Source organism: Boleophthalmus pectinirostris, unplaced genomic scaffold (assembly GCF_026225935.1).
Source record: "Boleophthalmus pectinirostris isolate CB_2022bp ecotype Guang Dong unplaced genomic scaffold, ASM2622593v1 HiC_scaffold_19, whole genome shotgun sequence".
Lineage (NCBI taxonomy): Eukaryota > Metazoa > Chordata > Actinopteri > Gobiiformes > Gobiidae > Boleophthalmus > Boleophthalmus pectinirostris.
Genome location: NW_026571140.1, coordinates 36,356,247 through 36,370,708, shown reverse-complemented (window position 1 = coordinate 36,370,708; position 14,462 = coordinate 36,356,247).

Sequence of the window (14,462 nt, the reverse complement as noted above, 5' to 3'; positions counted from 1 at the left end):
TCAAGAGCTGCTTATACCACATATCTGTGCTTAATCAAGGTTATTTTTGCTCAAATACACGGGGAAAAATCTGGTACAGGCCCTTTAACTGTGTCCATTTACTCTCTTTGAAAATCAAGCCTTAGATGAGGATTTTCATGGAGGTTCTTACTCTAATCAACCACAGCACAATAAGATACAAAGACGGTGTAAAATCATCTCCCTAACCACTCTATATCAGTAAATAAGACTGCATTATAACAGACTGGAACTGAAAAAACAATCCGGTTCTAATCTTTAGTTCTTTAGTTTTTGACTGGTTTCGTAATGATGAAAAATTTCGAAACAAAATCTTATACTTTAAACAAAAAGTTACCCTTTCTAGAAAATGTAAAAGCGGGCAAGGTACAAACCCGAGGCACTCCGACTGAATATATTAAAAGTTTTGAATGGTCAGTCGTCCTCGAAATGGCACCATCTAACCGGAAGTTGAAACCATAAATACAGACAAGGATTTGTTTTATCTATAGTCCTGATTCATTTTTTTCCGGGTTTGTTATGAAATCCCTTTGGTCTTTTTTCTTCTAGTTTAAACCAGATTAAGTCTTGGTTTAGACCCAATTTTAACTAATGATTTTTCAGGGATCTAACTTTTTCATTTACAGATACCGATATTGATACTTGGACTTGGAAAATGGCACTTATTTCCTTAAAACACAGTTAACTTATTACAGAAGAGATTGCTTTGTGTTATATTTATTCTTTAAAAAGGTTTGTATGAAAGTTTAAATATTATGAGATGTTCTAGACCAAAATCAGCCTGTAAATTTTCTCTTATATTCACGTATATATCTTTTTTTTTTTCTAATCCTGGCTTTGTCCTGATTTTTAATGTCTCATTTTAGATCACTGTCCGTATTAAAGGTGCACTGTGTAGCTTTTCCAGTGGAGAGCCTGTCTTTTTCTCCGTGGACATGTTATTGTCTTTGTCTGGAAGGTTTAACAGCATGAGATTAGACCTTTATAGCAAACCAGACCAAATTAGAGCTCAGATTTGCTTTTTTTCTAGGTATTTTGAGCTATAAAACTACCTGTAATTTTAATAAATGTATAATATAATATAATAATATCCATAGAGCCCCGAACCAAAAAGTTACATAGTGCACCTTTAAGTTAAATATTTATTTCTGATTCTGTTCTTATCTGTTCTGTCTGTTATAAAATTTTTGATCAAGTAACATAAATTATCTTCTTTTAACTATGCGTAATGTCAAGAAATATTTAAAGGCTTTTGAAACATTTTAAATACTACAAATTCAGGCGCTCACACCGTCGATTTTGTGCTTAAGGAGGTGATTTGAACGCAGTCAGAGTCATCTTGTAATAATAAAGTCTGTAGAGAAATCGGTGAAAAGAATAGCGTTTCTCTCATTTAAACAATATATGCTACAGTTGGTTCTTTAATCCGGACCAAAGAATGTACGTTTTTTTTGTGTGTTTAAGTTCATCACCAGCAGGATTCACCAGCTCACAGATTTCACCTCAATCTGAAATCAAGTAAATCGTACATCCACCAACCGGTCCTTTTTGACAAAATGTATGAATTAATTAAAGAAGACCTATTGTGCTTGTGTCTCCTGTAGTTATAATCTGCGACACCCGTGGATCACCTTATAATTTGGACGTTTTAAATCACAATATTTATCCAAAACGACTTAAGCGTACTGACTTGTCCTATAGGAGACGTCGCCGTGAACTTCAGAACTTCCTTTTCATGATTACGCAGTGCTGACGAATCCTAGCTCACTTTCACTTCGTGGAAACCGTCTGACCTCGCAGCATTAGGATTCGTTCGCTCGATGATAGACAGGTACTTTTTTTTTTATTAACCAGTCACTGCTTTTTGGTCGTGACGTATGTAAAAATGGTTCTAACTGGTATATTAAGCTTTTCTAAATCGGTAACACTTTATAATAACTATACATTATTTAGCCTTAATAAAGCATGAACAAAGACTTAATTAATAATGATTCACGTTTAGTAAATGCTTAATAAAGGATAATTTGTCTTCACTTTAGAAAAGCTCCCAGAAAGACTTAACTAACAGATAACAACTGCCTGAATTATCATTGCATTGTATTATTAGTAAATCATTCTCTCATAGCTTATTAATGATTAATAAATGCTCAAATGGTTAGTTCATGAGTAATTAAGTATGAAATAATTATGAGTAACTATTTACAGCACAGGCAAACAAAGTGCAAGTGCTAATTAAGGTACTAATTAAGTAGTTACTGAGCGTGAATCATTATTAATTAAGTCTTTGTTCATTATTAATTAAGTCTTTGTTCATGCTTTATTAAGGCTAAATAAGGTGTAGTTATTATAAAGTGTTACCTCTAAATCTCAGAGGAAGAAGGGCAATAGCGTCTTTCCCCTTGATAAAATTCACCAAACATTCTCTTTATTGAGGCTTTAAATCCTCGATCTCGGGAATCGATGCCAACACAGAATGTCTGACTCTTCGCTGATTGGCCGGTGCCCGAACTCTGGGGTGTTTGAGAACCGTCTAGTGTATTCCGATTCCTGACCTAGTCGCTGGAGAGAGAAATGGAATTGAGTAGAGGCACTAGGTGGAATCGTAAATGATAAAAATGAAACCGAAGAACAGAAAGTGGGCATATGCTGGTGGCGGTCGATTGGCAATAATGCATCTTGAAAATAGCTGAGTAAAGATGGTTCAAACAGACTCTCTAGATACAACTTCAACAGGGTAAATGAAAATGAAACAACTATAAAACCTCTGAAAGACAAATTTTGCAGAATAGGTCTGCTTTAAGAACCCACAACGGCCCAAAACCTAATACTTTTATATAAAACGTAAAGGCGCACTGTGTAACTTTTTTGTTGTTGTTGTCCACCACTGGGTTGTCTCCATTGAGATGTCACAACTTTGCATGGTTTGTTCACTTAGACCTTATCAATCATGTATTTATTGCTTATACATACTCTGAAAACATGATGGGGGGGGGGTCACCTCTCCACAGATCTGACCTGGTGGCTTCATCCCTTGTCTCCATGGAGATAAACGCTCACAGTCAGAATCCCTGTTTTTCTACGTAGTTTTGAGCTATAAAACCACCTGTAATTGAATAAATGTAAAGTAGAGCTGTTTAATGCCATACTGTGGGACATACCGGGCAAAGCAATAACATCTCCATGGAGACAAGCAGGTGACAGGCAGACCCCTCCACCGAAAAGTTACACAGTCCAACTTTATGTCATAGTAGTTTATTATCAATGACCAAATAAAAACATAGACATCTTCTTGTTGAAATCTTATTTATTAAAACTGAATCTTATTTTGACTCTTGGACCATTTAAAGACGCACTATGTAACTTTTTGGTTGGGGGGTCTGTCACCTGCTTGTTTCCATGGAGATGTCATTGCTCAGCCTGGAACTGATTAAACGGTTTTACTTTACGTTTCTTCAATTACAGGTGGTTTTATCGCTCAAAAATACAGAGAAAAACAGACATTCTGACTGTGAGCGGCGTCGCCTCTCCACAGATCTGACCTGTAACTCGGTCCGGGATTGGTCTCCATGAAGAAAAGCATTTGAAAAGTTACACAATGCACCTTTAAATGATTGATTGTGAGCTTTTGTCTGTATTAACCCCATTGTACTCCAAACACAGCACAAGAATGTACTGGACTTCACTGTTATTCTATGTTATTCTGTTTGTTTGTACCGAGTCTTGTCCTCATCCCAAAACTGTAAACGAAAACTGTAATTAATATTTAAATAAATATACAGTCTGTTTTTCTAAAAAGGATTCAGTTTGGTCTTTGTTTAATTCAATTCTGTGTCTAATTATTGATAAAATAGTTTGTGTAGAGTCAGTATAATTAACGGTTGCTTTATTGACGTTTATGCTCATTTAAATACAATACATGCATTACGAATTTTGGACTTCCGGTCATCGCACAATTCATACTGGGAAGGATTTTCTGATAAAGTGAGCATCAAACCGTCATGTTTGATTTCCCAGTGGGATGCATCTATTGTCAAAGTCGAACTTTTCTAGTCTTTTGAACCTTATCGCTTTTGTTTCTGGTTCTGATATTGTCATATTTTAGTTTTGGGATTCGGACATCGTAATGGTGTGGTTGTTGGATGTCCTAAAAGCAGAAAACCCCTCGAGAAATGGACTTCGGAAGTTTGCGAACTCCATAACTGCAAAAATGAATCAGATGTGTGTGACTGCAAACCTCGGTTCAAACTGTTTCCCTTCCCAACGGAACTGAAAAATAGTGAAAGACGAAGGGCAGGATTGATCCGTGGGAAGGATGAAAATGGAAACCTTTGGCTGCCTAAATCATCCTGAGTTTGCACGTGAACATTCTGTATATGGAGCGCTCAAATTTGATTACGAATTTAAAAAGTCAACACCAAAGCGAAAGGCACCAGCTGTTCGCCAAGAAACACCTTCCACTGCAAAGAGACCGAGACGTGATGTTGCTGTAAAACCACAAGAACAAGAAAGTGCAGCTCAGCCTGTTTGTCTTCTGCACCTCTCGCTTAACAAACAGGATCCCGCTTTGATGGCGCTCCACGTACAAAATATTCGCTGCAAACTCATAATGATTTCTTAGGCAGCCAAAGGTTAACTTTTTTGTCTATCAATACTGCCCATTGCCTTCGCCTTTCACTATTTTTCAATTCTGTTGGGAAGAGAAACAGTTTGAACCGAGATTTCACATAGATTCACACAGATCTGATTCCTTTTTGCATTTATGGAGTTCGCAATCTTCCGAAGCCCATTTCTCAAGCCATTTTCCGCTGTTAGGATCCAACAACCGCACCATTATGATGTCTGAATCCCAAGACTAAAATATGACAATATCAGAACCAGAAACAAAAGCGATATGGTTCAAAAGACTTGAAAAGATCGGCTTTGACAATAGACACATCTCACTGTGAAAACAAACATGGAGGTTTGATGTTCACTTTTTCGGTAAATCCTTCCCAGTTTGCATTGCCCAGTGACCGGAAGTCTGAAATTCATGATGCATGTTGTAGTCCAGGCAACATAATATGGTTAAGTGTTTTTTTCTTTGTTCATAAAGTGTATTGTGGCCGCTCTTTTTCTGTTGTTGTTTACGCGATCAGCTGATCGCCCCGTCAGCTGACGCGCGCGCCTAATAGTGTGAAGGGACACACGTGTGAGCGCGCGCACGCTGCCCCAACTCACCGCTGTGCCGCTGACGCTTGTTCGGGATCGAAAGGACGTAACATGGATTACTGACGGACTGTACCGGTTTGGTCCACGTTTACGGTGCCAAAGATCAGACCGACAGGACCCAGCTCGACCCGGTGAGATCAGTCCGTGTATTTTACCTTTGCGCGTGGATCGAGGTGTGCCGCACGAGAGCGCGCGCCACCGCTGCGGCCCTTTGGAAATAAGTTTTGTTTGAAGATCGTTAATTTGGGATTTATGAGACTGTTTTAAAGGGGTGAGCGGGAATTCGGTGACTCTGGATTAAATAAATTAATCGGAGGAAAGACTGACTGGGGCGTGCGCGCGGACTATTAAAACCTTTAAGTGGGTGCGATGAATGAACTTTTGAATTGGCAGTGTGGACATAAGCGGCATAATATAATTTAAATTTGGAAACGGCCATACCTTTGCCTTTGTTTTATTTAATTTATTACAAGCAGACCATTATATATAGTTATTGGAAATAATCAGTAACTCAGATATATTTTTTTCGATTGGTAATCTTCTGCGCACACTGTGGGTGTTACAGTGTATTGGTTGACACTTTTCCAGAATTCACAGATTGCTAGTCCACCCCTGCGTTTCTTAATTTTATACTGTGGAAAATTGTAGGCATAGTAATAACATCTTTCTATATTCTCCTATTTATAAGATTATTCTCCTTATATAAGATTAGGGGAATTACTAATAGGCTACATGTCAGACATTTTCCACAAAACGTTGCTCCAAGTTGCACTATGTCTCTTTAAATCCTCACGGGGGCGGACCCATGGGAAGACTGCAGCTGGACCCCATTCCCAAAACCACAAGCCCTCCCGGAAAACGAAAGTGAAACTCCTGGAAGTGCAGGGAACAGCGTGCGTGGTAAGACAAAAACAAACTCCAGTCATCTTAAAAACGGTCAATTTCTAAAACAATATTACAAAACGTGATAAGACTAAATGAAAATTGTTTATGAGCAGTCTGTTTTGTGTTCTGAAGAGCTATAGTGTTACTGAAAACAGAAATAGACGAGCTGAGTGAACTGTTATCTGAACGGACTCTATAAAAAGAGCTGAGTAGTGTATGAAACTTATGACTATTTTAATTCTACTTAAAGGTTCACTGTGTAACTTTTCTAAGTTTTTGGTTGAAATTGTCCCCAGTATAGTATTAAACTAATCTGTCTTGCATTTATTTAACTACAGGTGGTTTTATGGTGAAAAAAATATCTTAAAAAAAAAACATGAATTCTTACTGTGAATAAGATTGCCTCTCCACAGATCTGACCTGTAATTTGGCTTGCAGTTCTCCATGGAGTTTATGGCTATACTGTGGAACATTTTAGGCCACAGGTGTCAAACATGCGGCCCGGGGGCCAGATCCGGCCCTCCAAGACCTTTTAATCTGGCCCTCGGCTGATTTTCTACTAAAATATTTTAATTTTATTCTTTATTAAAATATTGTAAATTTTCTGCGTCTCTTATCATAGCAGCGTTTCCAGCGTCTCTGTACGTGGCCCCTCCCACCAGAGCAGCACAAATGAAGACGTGCCTCTTTAGAAAAACGCTCTTAAAGGACGATCGTTTTGACTGTTGACCGTGACACCCTCATCAGCAAAATGTCAAAAATGAGAAAAGTGGAGCCGAGTGCAGGATTTTACAAGAAAATTTTACTTAGTTAATGTTAAACAAGTTCATGTTAAATACAATTTCAACACAATGTTTTTTCTTAAAGTTTCAGTTTGTTCATAATATTATAATATTTTGTAAAAGAAAGAGTTCATCAATTAAAAAAGTTTTTGTAATAGATTTGTGTTTCTCTGCACAAATATTTGAAGTTATTGTTATTTTTGGGGTTTATTTGATATGAGTTTTCTGATCCGGCCCCTTTGGGATCAAAGTCGGTTGGATACGGCCCCCAGACCAAAATGAGTTTGACACCCCTGCTTTAGGCGCATCTCCATGGAGTCAAGCAGGTGACAGACTCTCCACTGGACAAGTTACAGAGTGCACTTTTAAGGAAAGTATTTTTTTACAGTTTTAATGACTCTTACCACGGGTCAGCCCTATGCTTCACTGCTCCTTTAGATATGTTTTTTTTTTTTCTTATTGTGTGCTTTGAAAATACCAGACCTGGGGAACTATTTAAAGGTCCTACATTACACAAAAGTGACTCGTGCGAGCTTTAAGCCATGTTATAACGCTGTTAACCTCGTCAAAAACATATCTGGAGTTGTGTTTTGTTTCATTCACAGATGTTCGAGTAACCCTTTTACCTTTTCTTCAGTCCAATTGTAATCCAAATGATTCTAGTGAGGGAGTACATAGTTGAAGTCCTCATAGAGCTATTTATGTCGTGCCCTTCATTTGAAATAAGGCTGTCGTCCCATTTTGGAGCAGGACGTAGCCTACTGACACTGTGCATTCCCTGGGGTCACAGTCACTCTCACCATTTTGTTATCATGAGTTCACACTGTAGAATGCATGCATCCTGAATTTCAGACTTCCAGTCATCGCGCAATGCATACTGGGAAGGATCTACCAAAAAAGTGAGCATCAAACCGCCATGTTTGATTTCCCAGTGGGATCTTTTCAAGTCTTTTGAATCATATCGCTTTTGTTTCTGGTTCTGATATTGTCATATTTTAGTTATGGGATTCGGACATTGTAATTGTGTGGTTGTTGGATCCTAACAGCGGAAAATGGGCTTGGGAAAGTTTGTGAACTCCAAAAATGCAAAAGGGAATCAGATCTGTGTGACTGCAAACCTCCGTTCAAACTGTTTCACTTCCCAACGGAATTGTAAAATAGTGAAAGGTGAAGGCGATGGGCAGGATTGATCCACAGGAAGGAACAAAAAAGTAACCTTTGACTGACTAAATCATCCTGAGTTTGCAGCGAATATTTTGTATGTGGAGCGACAACAAAGCGGGATCCCGTTTGTTAAGCGAGAGGTGCAGAAGACAAACAGGCTGAGCTCACACTTTCTTGTTCTTGTGGATTTACAGCAACATCACGTCTTGGTCTCTTTGCAGCGGAAGGTGTTTTTTGGTGAACAGCTGGCGCCTTTTACTTTGGCGTTGACTTTTTTAATTTGTATCCAAGGTTGAGCGAGGAATCAGGATTTTGCTTTGTTTGAACGGAGGTTTGCAGTCACACAGATCTGATTCCCTTTTGCATTTATGGAGTTCACAAACTTCCGAAGCCCGTTTCTCGAGCCGTTTTCCTCCTTTACGACATCCAAGAACCACACAATTACAACGTCTGAATCCCATAACTAAAAAATGACAATATCAGAACCAGAAACAAAAGCGATATGATTCAAAAGACTTGAAAAGTTCGACTTTGACAATAAATGCATCCCGCTGGGAAATCCGAAATTTGGGATGCATATTTTGGATTGGGATTCCTCAAAATTATTAACACAGTCTTATTAGGTTAATGTATTCAGTCAACACAAATCTAATACATGTTCTTTCTTTCAGGATTAAAATGTATGAAGTTAAAATAAAGACCCGAAGTCACTCCTTTAAGGTCTACCTGTGTCAGACCAAGTCGGAGTTCAAACGCCTGACTGTTAAAGATCTGTGGGAGAAGATCGCAGATCAATATGATGACTACGATTCAGGTACTTTATACTACGGAAGCCAAGATGGGTCACAACAAACGCAAACGCAGCAACAAATACAAACAGCACAACACAAACGCAAATGCCACAACACATTAAAAAGCCACAACGGAAGTGACCGCGGGACTCTATTTTCCGACGGACCGATCAAGCGGCAAGTGAAGAAGAAGAACTACAACGTGAAAAGTAAAGGAACGGAGAAGTTGGAAACGCAAGTAAAAGTAATTCATTGTTTTATCATTATTCGTTTCACGTTGTAGTTCTTCTTCTTCACTTGCCGCTTGATCGGTCCGTTGGAAAATAGAGTCCCGCGGTCACTTCCGTTGTGGCTTTTTAATGTGTTGCGACATTTGCGTTTGTGTTGTGCCGTTTGTATTTGTTGCGGCGTTTGCATTAAAATAGAGTCCCGTAGTCATTTCCGTTGTGGCTTTTTTTGGTTTGTTGTGGCTTTTTGTTGTGTTGTCGCATTTGAATTTGTTGCGGCGTTTGCGTTTGTTGTGACCCATCTCAGCTTCCGTATTATACAACCGTACAACAACTCACCATTATGTAACAGATAACCCTGTGTCCTGTCAATCATCATATCATTATTGCACTGTTTTCCTCACGACCTCTTGTATCGTCACAGTATGAACCTCACGGTACGATATTTGTTGGGATATCGTGGGAAACCTCACAATATGTTGGAGGGGCTCACGTTTAGGGATGTAACAATATCCAAATCTCTCAGTGCGATATTTTCATTAAATATACATCTCACGGTACGATATTTACTGCGATATTTTGTGGAGGCTGCGAACAAAACTGTTAATATGCTATTTTTTCCTCTTAAAATGCACACATTTACATGTTGGGCTATTGCTCCCCTTTTTTTCCCCCTGTAATTCCACTCATTGCCAGACACTAAACCAGGTCTAAAACCAGGTCTAAAACAGGTCTAAACCAGGTCTAAAACTAGTTCTAAACTAGGTCTAAACCAGGTCTAAACCAGGACTAAATCTAGGTCTAAACCAGGTCTAAACCAGGACTAAACCAGGTCTAAAACTAGGTCTAAACCAGGACTAAACCAGGTCTAAAACTAGGTCTAAACCAGGACAAAACCAGGTCTAAACCAGGTCTAAACCAGGTCTAAAACCAGGTCTAAACCAGGTCTAAAATTAGGTCTAAACCAGGTCTAAACCAGGTCTAAAACTAGGTCTAAACCAGGTCTAAACTAGGTCTAAACTAGGTCTAAACTAGGTCTAAACCAGGTCTAAACCAGGTCTAAAACTAGGTCTAAACCAGGTCTAAAACTAGGTCTAAACTAGGTCTAAACTAGGTCTAAACCAGGTCTAAAACTAGGTCTAAACCAGGTCTAAACCAGGTCTAAACCAGGTCTAAAACTAGGTCTAAACCAGGACAAAACCAGGTCTAAACCAGGTCTAAACCAGGTCTAAAATTAGGTCTAAACCAGGTCTAAACCAGGTCTAAACTAGGTCTAAACCAGGTCTAAACTAGGTCTAAACCAGGTCTAAACCAGGTCTAAACTAGGTCTAAACTAGGTCTAAACCAGGTCTAAACTAGGTCTAAACCAGGTCTAAACTAGGTCTAAAACTAGGTCTAAACCAGGTCTAAACCAGGTCTAAACCAGGTCTAAACCAGGTCTAAACCAGGTCTAAAACAGGTCTAAAACAGGATTTAACAGGACTAAATCATGCTGTGCGGACGTGTTTGCTCGTCTTCTATCAATAATATTTTTAATTTGGTTCAGTAAAGTCTGGGCTTTTTATTTTCTTTAAACAGACAAAACATCTTATGTGAAGATTTCCTCGTCTTTGCTTCTCTACAGCAAACCAAGTAATCCAAAGTATTCAGATTACGTTACTCACTATATTTTGGTGTATGTAATCTGCAATCTGTAGGGGAATACATTTTTAAAATAATCTTCCCAACACTGCACATATACAGTATATCATTTGAAATTAGTATAGTAGTTTGTTTTTGTTTTGTTTTGTTTTTTACTTACGAATGCCAAAAAATACAGACTCTTCAGGAAACTCACTCGCTCATTCCTCCTTTTAGCTGTTGTCTGAAATAAATCCTTATAATCTGAATATGATGAGTTGACTAACACAAAGTTTTGGTCCAAGTAAACAACTGAAGGACCACAGCTCTAGACAGGACCACGACTAATTACATTGTGTTTCCTCGTCAGATCGCGGCCGGCTCTACTTCAGGGACAGCGTTTTGGATGAAGACGACTCCCTGTATGAACTCGGGATCAGGAACGGGTCACAGATAGAGTTATACCAGGAGGTAAAATATGGGTCTTCATCCAGCAAGACGGACAGCATGGACCGCTTAGCTGACTTTAAAAGCTGCGTGGTACAATAAAACATCTCATAAATCAAGTTAAATACAAGATGAAGCACAGGCTCCATCGGCTCTGGCTCCAGTTCACTTTCTATTGAAAAAACCTCGCCCCTGTCTCTGTAACTGCTGCTGTCAGACTCCTCATTTTGGTCTTAAAATGTTCCTTTCCTGTTTTTATTTCAGTATTTCGTCCTGAAATCACTACATGAACATTAAAGGTGCATTGTGTAACTTTTCAGGTGGAGGGTCCGACAAATGCTTTTTTTTTTTTTTTTTCTGTGGAGACGTTATTGCTTTGTCTGGAATGTTTCACAGTATGGCCTTAAACATTTCTATCTTCATGTTCGTTTTTCTAGGTATTTTTGAGCCGTAAAACCATCTGTAATTGAATAAATGTAACGTAGAGCTGTTTAATGTCACACTGTGGAACATTCCAGGCAGAGCAATGACATCTCCGTAGAAACAAGCAGGTGCCGGACCCCTAAGCAAAAAGTTACATCGTGTACCTTAATCCGTGTATCATTCGTTCATTTGTTTTTCAATATAAAACCAAAAATAAGAAAATGGAAAAAAAAAAAAAAAAGTTTTCTTCATTATTTGTCTCCAAAACCAAAATGAAAAAAAAAAAAACAGATAATGATTAGCTTTTTCAGTTTTTGATTTTGTGTTTAAATTAATAATGGGAAAAATGAAAAAGGGACGTTTCCCGTTTCTGTGACTTAAACTGCGATGCCGGACTTTTGTGCCACATATGGACTGAACCAGGACTAAACCGTTTTCAGTCCCAGTCTAGTCCCCATCTAGTCCCCTCTGGTCCCAGTCTCAGTCCCGGTCTCAGTCCTGGTCCTGGTCCCGGTCTCAGTCCCGGTCTCAGTCCCGGTCTCAGTCCTGGTCTCAGTCCTGGTCCTGGTCCTGGTTTTAGTCCCGGTCTCAGTCCCGGTTCTGTTCCTGGTCTCGGTCCTGATCTCAGTTCTGGTCTGGTCCCGGTCTGGTCCCAGTCTCAGTGCTGGTCTAGTCCCGGTCTGGTCCCAGTCTCAGTCCCGGTCTCAGTCCTGGTCTCAGTCCCGGTCTCAGTCCCGGTTCTGTTCCTGGTCTCGGTCCTGATCTCAGTTCTGGTCTGGTCCCAGTTTGGTCCCGGTCTCAGTCCTGGTCCCGGTCTGGTCCCAGTCTCAGTCCTGGTCTCAGTGCTGGTCTAGTCCTGGTCTGGTCCCAGTCTCAGTCCCGGTCTCATTCCCGGTTCTGGTCTGGTCCCGGTCTGGTCCCGGTCTCAGTGCTGGTCTCAGTGCTGGTCCTGGTCTTAGTCCCAGTCTCAGTCCCGGTTCTGTTCCTAGTCTCAGTCCTGGTCTCAGTGCTGGTCTAGTCCCGGTCTGGTCCCAGTCTCAGTCCTGGTCCCGTTCCCGGTCTCAGTCCTAGTCCTGCTCCCAGTCTGGTCCTAGTCTAAGTCCTGGTCTCAGTCCCGGACCTGTTTTAGTCCTGGTTCAGTCTGTATGAGGCTCAAAATTCCGGCATCACGGTTTAAGTCACAGAAACGGGAATCGTCCATTATCCGTTTTTTCCATTATTCATTTAAACACAAAATCGAAAACCGAAAAAAAACAAATACAATTTTTTTCATTTTGGTTTTGGAGACAAAAAATTAATAATAATAATAATTTTTTTCATTTTCTTATTTTTGGTTTTATATTGAAAAACGAATGAATGACACACGGATTTACCTGTAATAACGGACAAATCGGGCACATTTTTTCCCACGGTCAGTGTTTCTACCGTGATCAACAGTGTTACGTTTGGGCACTTTTTGTTTTTCCTTTGGTATTTTTGGAGTATTTTTCCTAGTTTTGTTTTTGTAGCTGTTTAGATTCCTCATTTCTGGCAGGAGCCTTTAAATCCGTGGGCCGCCTCACTGGTTCCCCTGCTCCTGTGGTTTGTTATCTTTTTGTTAGCCTAGGTTTTTTTTTTGTTTTTTGTTTTGTCCTGTTTTCGTTGTTTTGGTTTGGACAGTTTTGGGATTGTGTTCTTGTAGGGACAGCGGTGCGTTGGCAGTTCGCACCGTCCTTATTTTACTTCGTCCTTTTTCTTTGTTACTGTGTTTTCTTATTTTGGGCACGGGTTAAGGGTTTTCTTTTTGTTGATTCCAAAACATCTTTAATCCTTAACTTTGTTTCCGTGTCCTTCCTAAATGTGTTGGGATTCATTTTGGGTCGTAACATATTTACGAGGACTCGTCTAAACAGGTCAAACCCTTTTAACTGAATCATTTTTTGTGCCCTTGGTTGCCTTTTGTGTGTTTTATTTGCGGTTTAGATTGTGCCACTTTGCGTTTCGTGACATAATTGGGCAGTTTGTTATGACTTTAGTTGTTTGATTGACAGGAATAGGCGTTACATTCAACAGCCTCGCTCCTGATTGGCTCTTTGGTTGCTAGGAGACTCGCAGTCGGAATTCCAAACATGAAACTCGGCTTCAAATTCGCTCCAAAAACTGCTCTCCTCGGTGAGCTTCATTTGACCGGAGCCAAACTTTGTGGGTGACGTCTCATTCCCCTTAAGAGCCGTTCAGGTCAGAGCGTCAGAGCGTCCAGTTTATGCAAAGTCTACGTGGTCTAGGGCGTTCTGAGTTTTCGCAAAGCGTCTGGCGAATCTGGCATCTTGAGCATTCTGGTGTCGATGTTCTAGACGCGCGTCCAAGGCGTTGGCGCGAAAATGCTGAACTTTTTCCGTCAGATGTGGCGCGTCAACCAATCAGGGACAAGTATTCGGTGACGTAGAGACGTTATAATCCAGAAGAAAGAGAAAGACCCAAAAACCAGAGCGGGAGACACAAACATCAGCGGAGTAAAAATATATACGCCGCAATCACCAAGCCGATCGCAAGGACTAGACCGGGACTAGACCAGGACTAGACTGGGACTAAACCGGGACAAGACTAGCACTAGACCAGGACTAAACCAGGACAATATCGGGACTAGACCAGGACTAGACTGGGACGAGACCAGAACTAAACCAGGACAAGACCGGGACTAAACTTGGACTAGACTGGGACTAGACCGGGACTAAACCAGGACTAGACCGGGACTACACCAGGACTAGACCAGGACTAAATCAGGACTAGACCAGGACTAAATCAGGACTAGACCGGGACTAGACTGGGACTAGACCGGGACTAAACCAGGACTAGACCGGGACTACACCAGGACTAGACCGGGACTAGACCAGGACTAAACCAGGACTAAATCAGGA